This window comes from Mytilus galloprovincialis, chromosome 12 (genome assembly GCF_965363235.1).
Source record: "Mytilus galloprovincialis chromosome 12, xbMytGall1.hap1.1, whole genome shotgun sequence".
In the NCBI taxonomy this organism is placed as follows: Eukaryota; Metazoa; Mollusca; class Bivalvia; order Mytilida; family Mytilidae; genus Mytilus; species Mytilus galloprovincialis.
The window spans coordinates 15,802,125-15,816,802 of record NC_134849.1 but is presented as its reverse complement, the minus strand read 5'-3'; the positions used below and the strand labels follow the sequence as shown (position 1 = coordinate 15,816,802).

Genomic DNA, 14,678 nt, shown 5'->3' with positions numbered 1-14,678 from the left:
GACAGGCAAATTACATTACAATTTCTTTTCTTGATTATTCTCCATCGACAAACATAAAGCCTGAACCAATACTTTGAAATCTAGTGATATATACTTATGTTACATACCTAAATCATATAGAATGAAAAAGTCCACGATACATTACAAGGAAAAGTAAAGACAGACCAACACTAAACCAATTAAAGCGAATCATAGACAATTAACAAAATCATAATAATCTGATCGTTCATGCATACAATCATTCAACAGCATGTATGTGTTGTTTATTTTAAAAGAAAATCAACGAAACAAAAATATGAAATAATCGATCTTCAACAATATCGGTTTATTAGTTCATTTGAGAATAAATGTAATTGTATACATTACTTTCACAAAACAGATAATGACAGTTGTAATTTTATCAATCTAGAACTTTTTCGTTACATGTATAACTCAATTTAATTGTAAACTGACGAAATCTTAAATACATTGTCTTGTCGAGTTATAAAATAACAGATATATAAGAATTGACGGATGTAAAATGACAAACACATATTCATAAATATTTTAGTTGACAAGGTACATTGAAAAATTTGTCGATATCGTAATAAAATTTAACATTTATTATCAGTTAAGTGTGACTTCTCCAAAAACTAAAGATTAATAAAACTTGTGAATGTTTTGTATGTTGTCATATAAGCAAGGAATAGAACTATGTTGCAAATATTTATTGTACCATAATTTTTAATACGTGGTAAGTTTGATCATTTGTTGTATTAATTTAAACTAGACGTTTACTTATTCTGTTTGTATAACTCATACCAAAGTTTATAAATAAAACAATTGTATAACTATTATGTACAAGGACAGAAACAAATATCTATTTTGCATACATGTATAGCCATGTTGTTGGGATGTAATTTCCATTATGTTGATCATTCAATGCAAACTTCTATTCATATTTAATAGCCGTTATATTTTTATGCATTGAACCTAATACTAAGCCTCAATATTGGCATTGTTGGCTTTTTTCAAATAATTTGATACATTGTTTCTGTATGTTTTTGCTTATGTAATAATGATAGTATTTGATGGAAATGTTTTTGTTTTCTTTTGAATAAATTAACCTGTATATATATATATATATATATTGTAAAGAATATACATATATATATATATATATATATATATATATATATATATATATATATATATATATTGTAAAGAATACACATACCTATTTTTCAATGTCATAGTATGATTAACGTTGATTTTTTTACATTTAGTTATCTTTGTATTGTATAATTTTCGCTTTTGTATTGTACGTGTTTGAGTGTTTGGAAGTTATCCTAACATTCGCAGAGAACCTACTGGTATAACATGGTCACTTGCTGCATCTAACTGTGGATATAACGGTTTGGAAAGTGACGAAACGGTTATTGAGAGGAGTAATCTCCCTGGTAATCATACATTCTGGATTGGAATAGCTAACTACAATATTGAAGCTGACTGGAAGGAACTTGGTATGTTAGTAGTCGACGAAAATGTAGCAAACTAAATTGTAAAAATAACATTGGAGTATACAAGGCAGTCATGTATTGAACATTGTTGCTTATACAAAACATATTCCAGTTCATAATTTCAAACATACTTTTCAATTCATGCAATGCCAATGTCAAAAACATTAACTCAATGTCTGATGAAAAAAAAGTTCAAAAGAAAAATTTAGAAGTCTTAGACTATTTTCTGACACCGACACATCTAGTCAAAGATTTCTATACATTGTATAGATTAAAACGATTCTGAAGGACACTTTATTATAGTAACAGTTTTTCTGACTATGTACAGGACATTTTTCAAATATATTTCATTTTTCATTTGTAGGTTGTTACACTATACATCCAATAGACACTGACATATTCGTTCCGTACAATTTTACATCATGCAAGATTATATGCAGATCCAAAGAATATCTAGCACATAAGGTAACCACGTATCAAAATTAAAGCGTGATTCTGCATATGAGTTTGAATAATATTTATATATCTACACAGTTAATTTTGTATATTACTTTTACAATGTTCGTAATTTTTTCCGAACACTTCTGGATTGAAAATCAAACAGACAGTTATGGGCGCGTTCGAGAAATTTTCGTATTTATCTGTAACATGGAAGAAAACAGTAATATACAGCTGTTCATAAGTGATCAATCGATTAAGCGGAAACATATCTGCATACAAACTAAGTCCGGAGAAAACACATCAACTATAATACGAAAACAACGGAATAACAGAAACACTGAACTGCAACAAAAACAAAGTCTAACAGATATAGAAACGAACTATTTGATATCAACTGTTAAGACTTAAATAAATTCAGATGATTCAGTAGCGGATCAAGATCAAAAGCAGAGGGAGGGGTCTGACCGTCAGTGACCTTTTCACTGATATTGTCTCAGATACGTTTGCCCTATATTTGTATTTTATCATACATTTGTAGTTGTATTACCCTGCCATACTGTTAATTGACTATATCACCGAAACTACTCGGATTTTTAATAAATCATATGTATCCGCTTTGGATAATTTCTATTCTAAATTTTGTTCATAAAAAAAGTTTTTTGTTGTCTTAAAACGTTGTTTACTTTCAAATTGGTACGTTTTTGGATTTCGCATTCAACAGTTCTGCAAACACATTTCACAAATGGGCCTGAAGAAGGCCAATGCCGGCAAGAAATGATTTTAAAAAGTGAGAAAGAGTAAACCAATCGATTTGTTTTTTATTTGTGACACGCGTGTGCCTTGTTTAATAGTTTATCTCAAACAAGAAGCAATACAGCTTATAGGTATATCATAAATATAAATATGTTTATCATAAATATATAAATGTATATCATCATAGAACATTTAAAATACAATCGGGTGCAAGACTGCATATTATGAATCATTCCGAGGATTGTCATGAAAGTTTTATATCTGTGGCGTAGTTCAAATATTTTGCTAAATAAGACAATTCCGATAAATTCTTTGTTGACAATAAATGAACTAATCTTGAAACAGATGCATTTATATAATAATACATTTTAGATTCTGCGTATTATCATTTAAACAACGTGTTATACTGGTTTTTTTCATTTGTCTTTGTTCTATTATTAATATTACTTTTACTATTGGATTGTTTTTCCAGTTAACGTGGCTCAGTACTTATACATCCTGTCAATGTGTTTGTGTTTTCTTTCCTTTTTGCTGGCGTGTTTTGTATATGCGACTTTTTGTGTTTCGTTGGTTCTTATAACGTGTACTTTAAAAGATCCTATCGGTATGTTATTGTTCTATAATATGTCATTATGTTATATTTCTATTATAAAATAGAAAATACGTGGAACTACAAACATCAAAATTATTTTATCACATAGTTAAATGAACCATTTGTGGATTCTTATAAATTCTATAGAACTTTTGAACTATTTTCAATCTCGGTCTATTTCTGAAATTATTTCTTACATACTTTTGATTTTTTACCTTTGTATAGGGGGAGAGTTGAGATCTCATAAACACGTTTAACCCAATCGCATTTTTGCACATGTCCTAAGTCAGGAGCCTCTAAACTTTGTTAGTCTTGTATTTTTTCTAATTTTAGTTTCTTGTGTACAGTGTGGAGTTTAGTATGGCGTTCAATATCACTGAATTAGTATATTTATTTGTTTAGGGGCCAGCTGAAGGACGCCTCCGGGTGCGAAAATTTCTCGCTGCATTGAAGACCTGCTGGTGGCCTTCTGCTGTTGTATGTTCTATGGTTGGGTGGTTGTCTCTTTGACATATTCCCAATTTCCATTCTCAATTTTAACATTGCCCACGTGAAATTTTAAATTGTTTGTATAAACATTGAACGACAACAAAATGTGACGTATAAATTTTCTGACGTCAGACACGCGAAATTGTTTGTTTTAAAATTGTAACACGATGAAGACTGCTATACCTGTGTTTTGACTACTTTAATTAGTATGTCTGTTTAGTTCACGCATCATTGTAAATATAACGGAATTTGATGAGACTGTCGTACAAAGAGAGAGGTTTAGCGCTATAAAACAAGATTTAATCCACAATTTTTTACATTTGAAAATGCCTGTACCAAGTCAGAATTATGACAATTGTTGTCCATTCGTTTTTTATGTGTTTTGTCATTTGATTTTGCCATGTGATTAGGGACTTTCCGATTTGATTTTCCTCTGAGTTCAGTTTTTTTGTGATTTTACTTTTTAATATACAATTGTTTTTATATTGTCATATGTTTGACATTTTAAAATAAAATGAAACTCTTCCTCGATATTACCCTGGTTACATAAAATACTTAATCTTTCATTTCTTGCGTTTTGAGTAAATCTACCATATTCAACATTTAATTGGTGTGAACACAGTCTAGACTAAGTCAAAAATCTAATACATTGTGGACTTACTTTTTTTGTCAATTAAACTGCAATTGAAAATTAGTGACAAGATGTTCATATTATATAGTACATTAAGATGATGAATCGACAAACATATTTCTTTCCTGAAGAATATCGTCAATAAGCTTTTGTTTGAATAAAATTAAAAATACTTCTTTGCATACAAATTATGTGCATACCAAAAATGCCAAAAACCTAAGCTAAGCAACATACAATTAACACTATTAACTCATGATGATTTATTTCCTGATTCACACTCATCATACATATCATTATATACAGCACTAAGAATACAATTTCTCGCTCGTAATAGACGAATCCAATATTTTAATATTCCTACTTTACGAGATATCAATAAAGAAATATTCCCAACTCAGAGTAAACCATTGTAATATCGGCAAGTTCGTCCTTTTAGCGTTATAGATGCATGATTGCTTTTTACTGATAAATAGTATTGATAGTAGGGTTTAAATGGTCGAATTACAAGAATTAACATGACCCTTATCGAGGGAAGTATGTTCTTACTATGTAACAATTTGTTTTCATGTATTATATTAGCAAATGTTGTTGTGTTGGCAAATGTGTGTGTGTTCTACATTATTGTACTGTTTTTTACTATTCCATTATTACATTTTTACCGTATATTGTTTAGTAATTTTAATAATCCACACTTCCTTAAAAGGATCGTTACAATGCATCTGTTTCTGAAGGTTTTACGCATCCATATCACCATTGTGTCGACATAATCAATGATATATAGCATATTTCGATGTTTTAGGGGTTTTTGTTGATGAAATATTTACACTTACCTTCCTCTGTAACTACTTGCATTTTACTTCTGTCTTGCAAGAACAGTCGTCGAGTTTTTATAGAAGTATATATCATAAAGTAATTATTTTATTTCTAGAGACTATAGAAAAGATTTCCCCAGAGGGATGGAGGCCGGATGAGGCAAATAATGTTAATGTGTCATGAACAACTTATTGTCAGTTTCGGATTTGTATTTACACGAGCATCACATCGGATGTCAAATGTTGAAAAAGTTCTACATACCCTTCTGGATCACCTTATATCACTCCCTGTTTTTTTGGGGGGTTCGTGTAGCTCGGTCTTTAGTTTTCTATGTTGTGTTCTGTATACTATTTATCTTTTGGTATTTATTTTTTGCAATAGGGTTGTTAATTGGGCCCTAATATCCCTTTTGTTATTTTTCTCGTCTCTTTTTTAATCTATAAGTCAGGTTATGAGGCAGAGATAAATGTTTCAGTGGTATTCATAACTATGTAAATGATGCGTTCAACAAACATGACAAAGTAACTCGAATTAAATTATTTAGTGAAAGAGAATAATGTTGTTAAGAAAAAAAAATGAAAATTATCATGATGTCAGTTTAAGAAAATTGTTTGTTCAAATCAAAGGATTGTGAATACACTATTCGAAAAATGATGTTTACGTTCTCTTGTTGACTTATTACAGGGGTCAATATTGATTTATTATATACTGTATTTTGTTCAACTTTCGGGAACTATATTTTCATTTCCTGTTTATAACAAGCAAATTAGTATGGCAGTTGTCTATTGCTTTCATTGTATATGCTATCAAGGATTACTTTGTGGGAATACAGTTTAGGTGAATCTTTACTTGAATGGTTTGGTTAACTTAAACTCTAGTGTTTTGTTTAATTAAGTAGTTAAGTTTCTATGTTATAAGGATCGAATGAACATCGATGCAAATATTTTCTCTTTTGTAAGATTAAGTGGTTGAGTTTATATGAAACCGACAGGTTTTTTTGTAATTTTCAGTCAAAAGAAAACAAATGTGTATGTCTGAGGTACTCGATACAAAATGTTGGCCCAAGTCAATGTGAAAGTCCAAATTCCTTTCACGTATATAAAGGTATGTTATTTGTGTTGTGTGATAAAATGCTTTAAATTATACTATATTAATGATTATGCCTTCGAGGTTTCAACTAAATTGATTGATTGATTTTGCTTGTTTTTATTCAGTTGCAAGTATTGCATTCATATTCTTGAGAGAGAAAAAAAAAGACGGATGACTAAAAAAAATCGGCAAAATCGTAACAACACAATTCTTCATGCATTAATAAATGAACGGTGTTATTTCAGCCGTGAATACCAAAAAAAAAAAGACAAGTATGGCAAGTATACCTCGTTCGCGTCAGCTAAAAAAAAATACGACATAAATTGTCTTTAATATTCTAAAATCGATGTTTAGAAGTTGCGGACACAATTCTGATATGTATCAAGCATACACATTATGGATATACAAACGCGTTTCACCTTCAGGGGAAAAAAAACCAAACACATTATATATCATATCAGTATAAGGCATTCGTAAGAGCTCCATTCTTAATTAAGATCGTTGTTTTCATAATGAATTACATTCGCTAATCATTAATGAAATTGATTGTTGTCAAAATTCGAACTTTATACAAATAAAGTAACATAATCTAAAAATAAATCACGTTAATATCAATATTTGTTTACCTTTATATATATGCCTTAAACATGCTATGTTAATTTCTAGAACAAATCAAAGTCTATAAAAAATATTAAGCATGTCGCAATTTTCAGAATATCACTTTCCAAAATATTTATCTGTTTAAGTGTTTGCAGTTTTCTATGTTAGTCGTATCTTTTTGTCATAAAATCGTCAGTCAATCAAGTTCACGTTATGTACCTCTAAATACACTACAGTAAGCGTAACGTGTACTTTTTTCATTCATATAAACTTATACATAGTGGACATTAATCCTACCCAGTTAAACATTTAATTAGAAAAAAGATCAGAAAAGGCCGATATTGGTTGAATTAATTTATAATAATAAATCTTCGATTTATCTTTTCTTAATTGATTATTGATTATTGGATGTAGATGATATGCATTCACAATTGAGCTTTTCAACTGGAATGATACATTACCATTTTGGTTATCCTGTACTTGTAATGGACAGACGAGATTGCAATAATCCTTTAGATTGGTATCTCTGTAAGAGCAGTACGTATGTATGAATGAAAAGCATATGAAATAACGTGATCAGTAATCAATATTACAAACACCTTTTTATATTTCATCATAATGATAGTACGTTTAACAAATTACACGTATGGAGGTCTAACTTTTCAATTCTAGGGCTTATTATTGTTTACTTTTTCTTCTGTCACTTTCATGGCATTTATGTTTCACAAGATGTAGACAGTTTAAGATATTCGATATTTCATTTCGAAGACTATGAAACTAAAATAATTTAACCGTACAGTTTTCTATGTTAAACCTATCTCCTCGAACACAATTTTCTTGTAATCATTTATCCTTTGCATCCGTGTAAGAAATAGATATATTCAAATATTTGTCAAAACTGCAGGATTATAAAATTGAGAATGGAAATGGGGAATGTGTCAAAGAGACAACAACCCGACCAAATAAAAAACAACAACAGAGGGTCACCAACAGGTCTTCAATGTAGCGAGAAATTCCCGCACCCGGAGGCGTTATCTCCATTTATAAAGAAACCCATCAAAACTGTGTCTTTTTCAATCAGTGTAAAGTAAAGTGTTTTGTTTAACTCTGTAAAACACACAAAACATAAACTGTGCAATTTACAAGTCAAATTCATTGTTAATTCTGCCTTATTTGCCCCGTAAAATGTCTTTTAACACAATTTGAAACAGGTGTTGAAATTCATATAGGTCAAACATATGGGAGGGACATGTGTATGTAGCTATATGATACCAGATAGTGATCCGTAGAAGTTGCGAACTATTATGTACTTTTTCTATGTTTGTTTTGTCATTTCGATTTGTTTTCCTTTGTTTTGTTCTTTTATAGGCGGATAAAAATTCGTGAGTCGATATTAAAGGTGTTCAAGAAAAGTTTATGGTTCTCTTCAGTATCAGTCTTTTTTATTGGAGTTTTGACTTATTTATTATTTACATGCAATAGCATAAGAACCAATAGTTATTGAAAACAAAAATTGTCGCAAACAACAGCTGTAAAATTACTAATTTTAGATATATAATTAAAATGAAGGACACAACAAACGATATAAAAAAGAGCACATAGTCAATTGAAAAAAAAATCCTTTTTAATAAAGATAAACGTATGTTTCTAGAAATTATTAGCTTTTGTGATATTTTGCAAACACTGATCAAATCTGTGATAATTTTTCAAAAACATTAATAATTAGTCAAATAATGTAAATTTTATATGCTTTGATCCCAGAAATAAAATTTGAAAAAAGAATAACCTGTTTGAGTTCTTTCGGGAAATGACAGTTATTTATTATTGAAGGTGATAAACTAGTATCTTCCACCAATGCAAATAGAATGAGTTTCAGTGAACACGTGTTAACTACCAAAAGTCAGAATGGATCATCGAACATACCGCACCATAACTCATTAGGTATATAGACGTTAACATGTGTCTCTCTAATAGTCCATCAAATTATGAATTGAAGAAAAATGCATGAACACTTAGAACAAATAAAGTGTTATTTCAATAATTAATGCTCTTGTTTCATTATCAATTAATACCTATAATGACTAAATGGTAGGATAAGGGTTATGGTTATGTGTAATTTGTAATTGGGAATGTGATGTTAATTTGAATAAGTTATGTCTTTATTTGTTACAAATCCATTCTATCAGTTTTGTCATTTCATTTGATGTTTTTAATTCTGTTTCCGAAACAACTGCGGTTACTCATACTGAAACAACAAAGAAGAACGAAGAAAAAGTACACCATGAACTGAACAGATTTCCTTTTGGTATATGCGTAATACAATATATTCCCCTTATCGGTTACTTTTTGTCTGCCAGTAAATCTGTACATTTTCTATATGCAACTCTCCTTGTTACATGTATGTATTCAGACATATGATTTGTGTTTTAAATAATAATGAAACATGTTTCATGTATATAATCAACTGGTTTGATGGGTCTTCTGTAATTGAAACGTGAGTTCATAATTTACATCCTGGTAGCTATGATAAGTTTACTATGAATATTAAATATTTAATTGTTTTTACATTTTAAAACAATTTAGTAATGACAATAGTTGACATAAAACCAAAATATCGTTTTCAGTGTCATTGTTATCATATCTATTTTAAATTTATTTGATCCTGTCTTACATACTCAAACAGTTTTTTTAATAGGTAATATTCAAGAGCATCAACATTTAGTTATTGTTTGGCACAGCAACATATTGAACAATATAATTAAACTAACGTTGGGGGAAAAAGAGGCTTGGTTTCCTTGAAGTCCTTGTTTATGCCTTGTTTATACATTATATGGGGTATGGTCATAACGACAAGTAAAAACCTCATAAAAATCAAACTCATTAAATATACAATTGTGGACAAATAAAGACTTCAAAAATAGGCATCAATACTTAATTGAGATGACAAAAAACTCGTATATATATATATGGATCTTTAAAAAACAAAAACAAGTGCTTTAAGGTGCGATATGTTCTGAAATAAATTACCGATTTATCGCAAAAAATTACTGATATATCGCAATATATGATGATAACGTTTATTATTATGCCATTGTATACGTCGATCATTAATGTGTGTCATTGATGACGTTCTTTGTGGACGACGTTTCATTGTTCCTATGTGATACTGTGATTGTTTAGTGTTGCATCCCTAGGCTTCTTATACACAACACGGAGTGTTTTTCCTTTGAATTCAAATTAATTTTTTTTCAAGGATACATCTATTACCTTTCATTATGAGTTTTGTAGATATTTAAGACGATAATATTCCTAACAATTGTTTAGCCATTTTGGTATTGCTTGTATTTTTATAGATTTAATGATCCATGTATGTAAACAAAAATCTCATCAAAGAAGGGTTATAATTTTGAATTTTAAAATTTGAATTACCATTTGTTACATTCAATAAGATAATTGATGTTTCCGATGAATAACATTGTGAGGGCTCGACTAATAAGCAGTTTCTACTCACAGATATTATTATATGGCCAACTCAGTACGTGTCTATTTATGGTCAATATGCAGGTAAAAGATGTAAAAAACATGCATTTGCCATATATAAATATCCAAAGATGTGGAGGATTGCATATGAGACAATTAACCACCAGATATAACATTAGGATGATGTAAGCAAATATATTGTACGGCCTATAAAAATGACCAACGCCCATACTGTATAGTGAGCTTTCCGCATAAAAGTTATACACGACCCCGAGGTAATAAAAAATCAAACAATTCAAATCCATCAAAAGAAACAAACAAACACACACATAAAAAGCAAATACGGTCTGATGTATGTTTCAAACAATGAACGAAATTATTCTTTTATTTTTATCTTTTAAAATCATCATTTATTCCAGTTCCTTCTTCATTTGAATGTTAAACCTATATTACAGGTGCATTAGTTGGCGGAGGATTAAGTTTGGTTGTTGCAATTGCGTTAGTTTTATCCGTTTGCAAAAAAAGGTAATACTGTTATAACTATCTAAATATGGATTTTCGATCACAGAAAAATCTAACATAAGCTGTATTGGGGAAAACTTTTCGGAATCAAAGGTCCTCAATGCTCTTCATATTCGTACTTTTTTTTGACCTTTTATATTTTTTGATTCGAGCATCACTGATAAATCTATTGTAGACAAAACGCGTGTCAGTCATACAAAATGTAATTCGTGGTATCTATGATACATGAGTTTATTGATGCTGGTGATGAAATAAAATCCGATTCATACAATATGAAGAATCTACCAAATACAAAATGTTAGCCTAATAAAGAAATTTGCAAATCAAATTTAGGATCTATAAGTTGTCATGCATAGGCACTGATTGGTATCGTCGACGATTACTATTAGCATCAACACAAACCAGTTAAAGTCTAAAATGTACTATATTTTTCGATCTGAACCATACTCGACTATACTGATTTTTACTCGAACAGTCCGATTTGGTCTAAATTTTACTCGACATTACTCGACCCAAGACTTGACAATACATGGCTATACTGGTTTGTACTTGACAGACAACAGCCGAAGGCCACCAATGGGTCTTCAATGTTGCGAGAAACTCCCGCTCCCGGAGGCGTCCTTCAATCCATTCTCGACGTTTTCTCAATCTAATTTTGCGATCTGACTATACTGATTTGAACTTGACCCTCATCGCTGACATTGAAAACAGTGAGAACTTTTAATTGACCAGTCTGAAACTGTAATAACCACTTCCCGACATGTACTCGACTTATAATTTTTAGTTTAAACTATAATCGACCAAAGGTTTGAACAATACTAGTTTCAACCATACTTGACTTGACCAAAGGTTTGAACAATACTCGACCAGTCTCAATTATAATTGACTAATTTAGCTGATGTAGAAAATTAAATACCGTGATTGTGCATATAACGTTCATCAGAGAACACAAACTGGCGAAATATATTTTACCCGAATGCTCGCTTGGTTGAATTTTACAATTAAAACTTTACAAAATCGTAGATTATATATCTACGTGTGTACTATGAAATATTTACATTATAAATCCGATGAAGCCTAATGTTTTAATATCGTGATTCCGAAACGGTTTTTGATACTTAAAATGCATACAATTAAAGGCCAGGATGTGTAAATACGTAGAAATATAAAATAGAAGCTCTTACTTTGGAATTGGAACCTTAGTTTCCACGTAATTTCGAAATGTACCCACGAGGAATTGAAAGATTAGATACTATATAAATAATGTCAATATTGAAGAAAAAATCATTGAAATATGAGTTTGTTCTCATTTAATAAAAATGATCAGAACTCTAGGCCTGTTGAAAAATAAAATGCTCAAAGCGGGCTTGTTGCAAGAAATAACAACTGCAAATACGAACTTGAAGTATGATTTATAAATAAATTAACTTCAATTTTGACTCGCATATATGGTAATTCTAAAGCTTTTCAACAAATGTTACGAAGATATGTAAGCGTAATTAATTGAAAGACAACGCGTATAAAACACTGCAAAGGACAAGCATATCCCAAATTATTTATTAGTAAATTAGGCCGTGTTCACACCAAACGCAATGTGAACGTAATTGTGTTTAGTTTACGCGTCAGTTACACTAACACAACACCGAGTTTAGGTCAATGTAAACACGGCCTTATTCTTTCTCCATTAATGGCACATCTTGATTAGTTATAAGTGAAATACCATTCTCTCTTAAGAAGTTAAAATAGTTGATTAAGTAACAAAGAAAGAAGGGAGATTCGGTGAATTTTTATTCAGACAAGTATATATAAAATATATAATTCCAAACATTTGTTTGCAGATCATGTGGTATATTTAAAGCTCTTAAGAAAGAACAGCATGATGTTTTCTCCTCAAATGTTACAAATGACGATTCCGGTATACCAGCAGATATCAATTCAGTAATAACTTCAAACCAAACTTATGGCATTGCAAATTCTTGTGAAAGCAATTCAAATACATATGCCACGGTGAATAAACTTAAGAAGATATGTTCAAGTTCAAATGCTAATGATGAAATTTACACTGATTCATCCTATGGCGAGTATAATCGGCTAAATGAAGTTCAGAAGCGAAAAATTCTGAACAAAGAGAATTTATACGACAGCAATGAAGGAACACGAAATGAAAATGATCCAACTTACAATAATGCAGACTTTTGTGAAAGGAAGACAAATAACCATGATAGTGATATAGATATGTATTCTATAATGTCTGCAAATAGCGGAGAGTACACGTTAAACTTAACATGAGAAAAAATACAACAGGATATAGATATACAACAAGACAGAAGAGCCAAAATATTTTTTTTCTATATTCCTTAATATGTCGAATTATTAATGGGTGTGTGTGTGTGTGTGTGCACTGTTTGTTTATTTCCTAAATCAGCAATCAAGATACATTTTATTTTGTTTAAGGGATAAATTCTCAATCAATCAATAAAATAAAATTTGTTTAAAAACTCTAAACATAATCTGATAAACAAACAGAATAATGTGAGAGTAAAAATATGTCTTGCACCTTACATTTTACACAGTGCTGGCAACTGAAAAACATACTTCACAGGGAGGGATATTGTGTGAGTAAACCTGAGTTTTGTATAATCTTCATTTATTTTATTTGTTGGAAATAAGTAAAACGCACTTTGCGTGCTAATACAAAGGGAGACGTACATTATCCGACGACGATTATTTACTTGTAATTTCGATATAGCATTCTTAGCGCAGCTTATAGTCGATTGCAAGCAACAGTTAATAAAAACAAAGGGGAAAAGAGTATTCATATGCTCATTTTTGTATTGATTGTCGAAATGCGCATCTGGTGCAGGAAAATTGGTACCGTTAATGTTGTTGTAGTAAGAAATAAAATATCTTAATAACTGGCAATCCCATGTTCCTTTCTCGGTTATTGATTGGGTTGCTTAACATGCAAATTATTAATGCAACACTGTTTTTCGTATGAGACTAATGTTGTTAATTGAAACAGAATACATATAACTGTCATATACAATAAAAAACAGTTTTTGTGCCTCAAATTGTATACCCGAAATATTTTATGTTCGTTTTCCTTTGCAAATTCAAATCTTCAATCGATGATGTTTTATAATTAGCATATTAAATTTATGAAAGGATGCTCTAATATCTGTCCTTGCAACGGTATCGTATCGCCGTAAGATATCACAATTCAATGATTGCTTGAAACCACTTTAAACTGATGAGATAACTTGAATCCAGTTTAAGAATTTATAAATGAGTCACCAAAGTATGAAGAAAGATGATTCTTTTAAATGGTGTTAATTTCATTATTACATAATTAAATATGATCTAATTAGTAACTAGGTTGTGATATACAGACCTGAATACAATTTTCTTCCTTGTTCTTCATAGCATTACAGAATGTTTGATATGTGCATGTGCAACACAGTTAGCCCTCAATAACTGTTTCTAAGAGTTTTATATTTGTTATTCCATTCTCTCATTCACCTGCAATGAGGTTTCTAACCTCAATTCATAAGAAACTACTTACATTAATTGAGTTTATCTGCCTTTTTTTTTAAATATGAGACAATATATTTATGCACTAAGTAGGCATACAGAGACACCAATCTAGGAGCTAATATCATTTAAAACTACATTTGTATAACAAACATGTAAGTGTCATATTTGAATACATAAGTATTTTCCTACTTGTACCTAATCAAACACATCATAATTCAACATGCAACATTGGGAT

The 14,678-nt window shown here is 30.3% G+C and overlaps 1 long non-coding RNA gene across 1 annotated transcript; it reads left to right on the top strand.

The window, feature by feature from the left end:
- The first annotated feature begins 618 nt into the window (after window positions 1–618).
- Window positions 619–14,142, top strand: LOC143054237 (uncharacterized). Its single transcript, XR_012971608.1, has 8 exons — window positions 619–733; window positions 1,314–1,502; window positions 1,864–1,964; window positions 6,229–6,322; window positions 7,322–7,444; window positions 8,738–9,212; window positions 10,843–10,912; window positions 12,748–14,142. It is a non-coding gene; the product is annotated as an uncharacterized LOC143054237 (long non-coding RNA).
- Window positions 14,143–14,678: the final 536 nt, after the last annotated feature.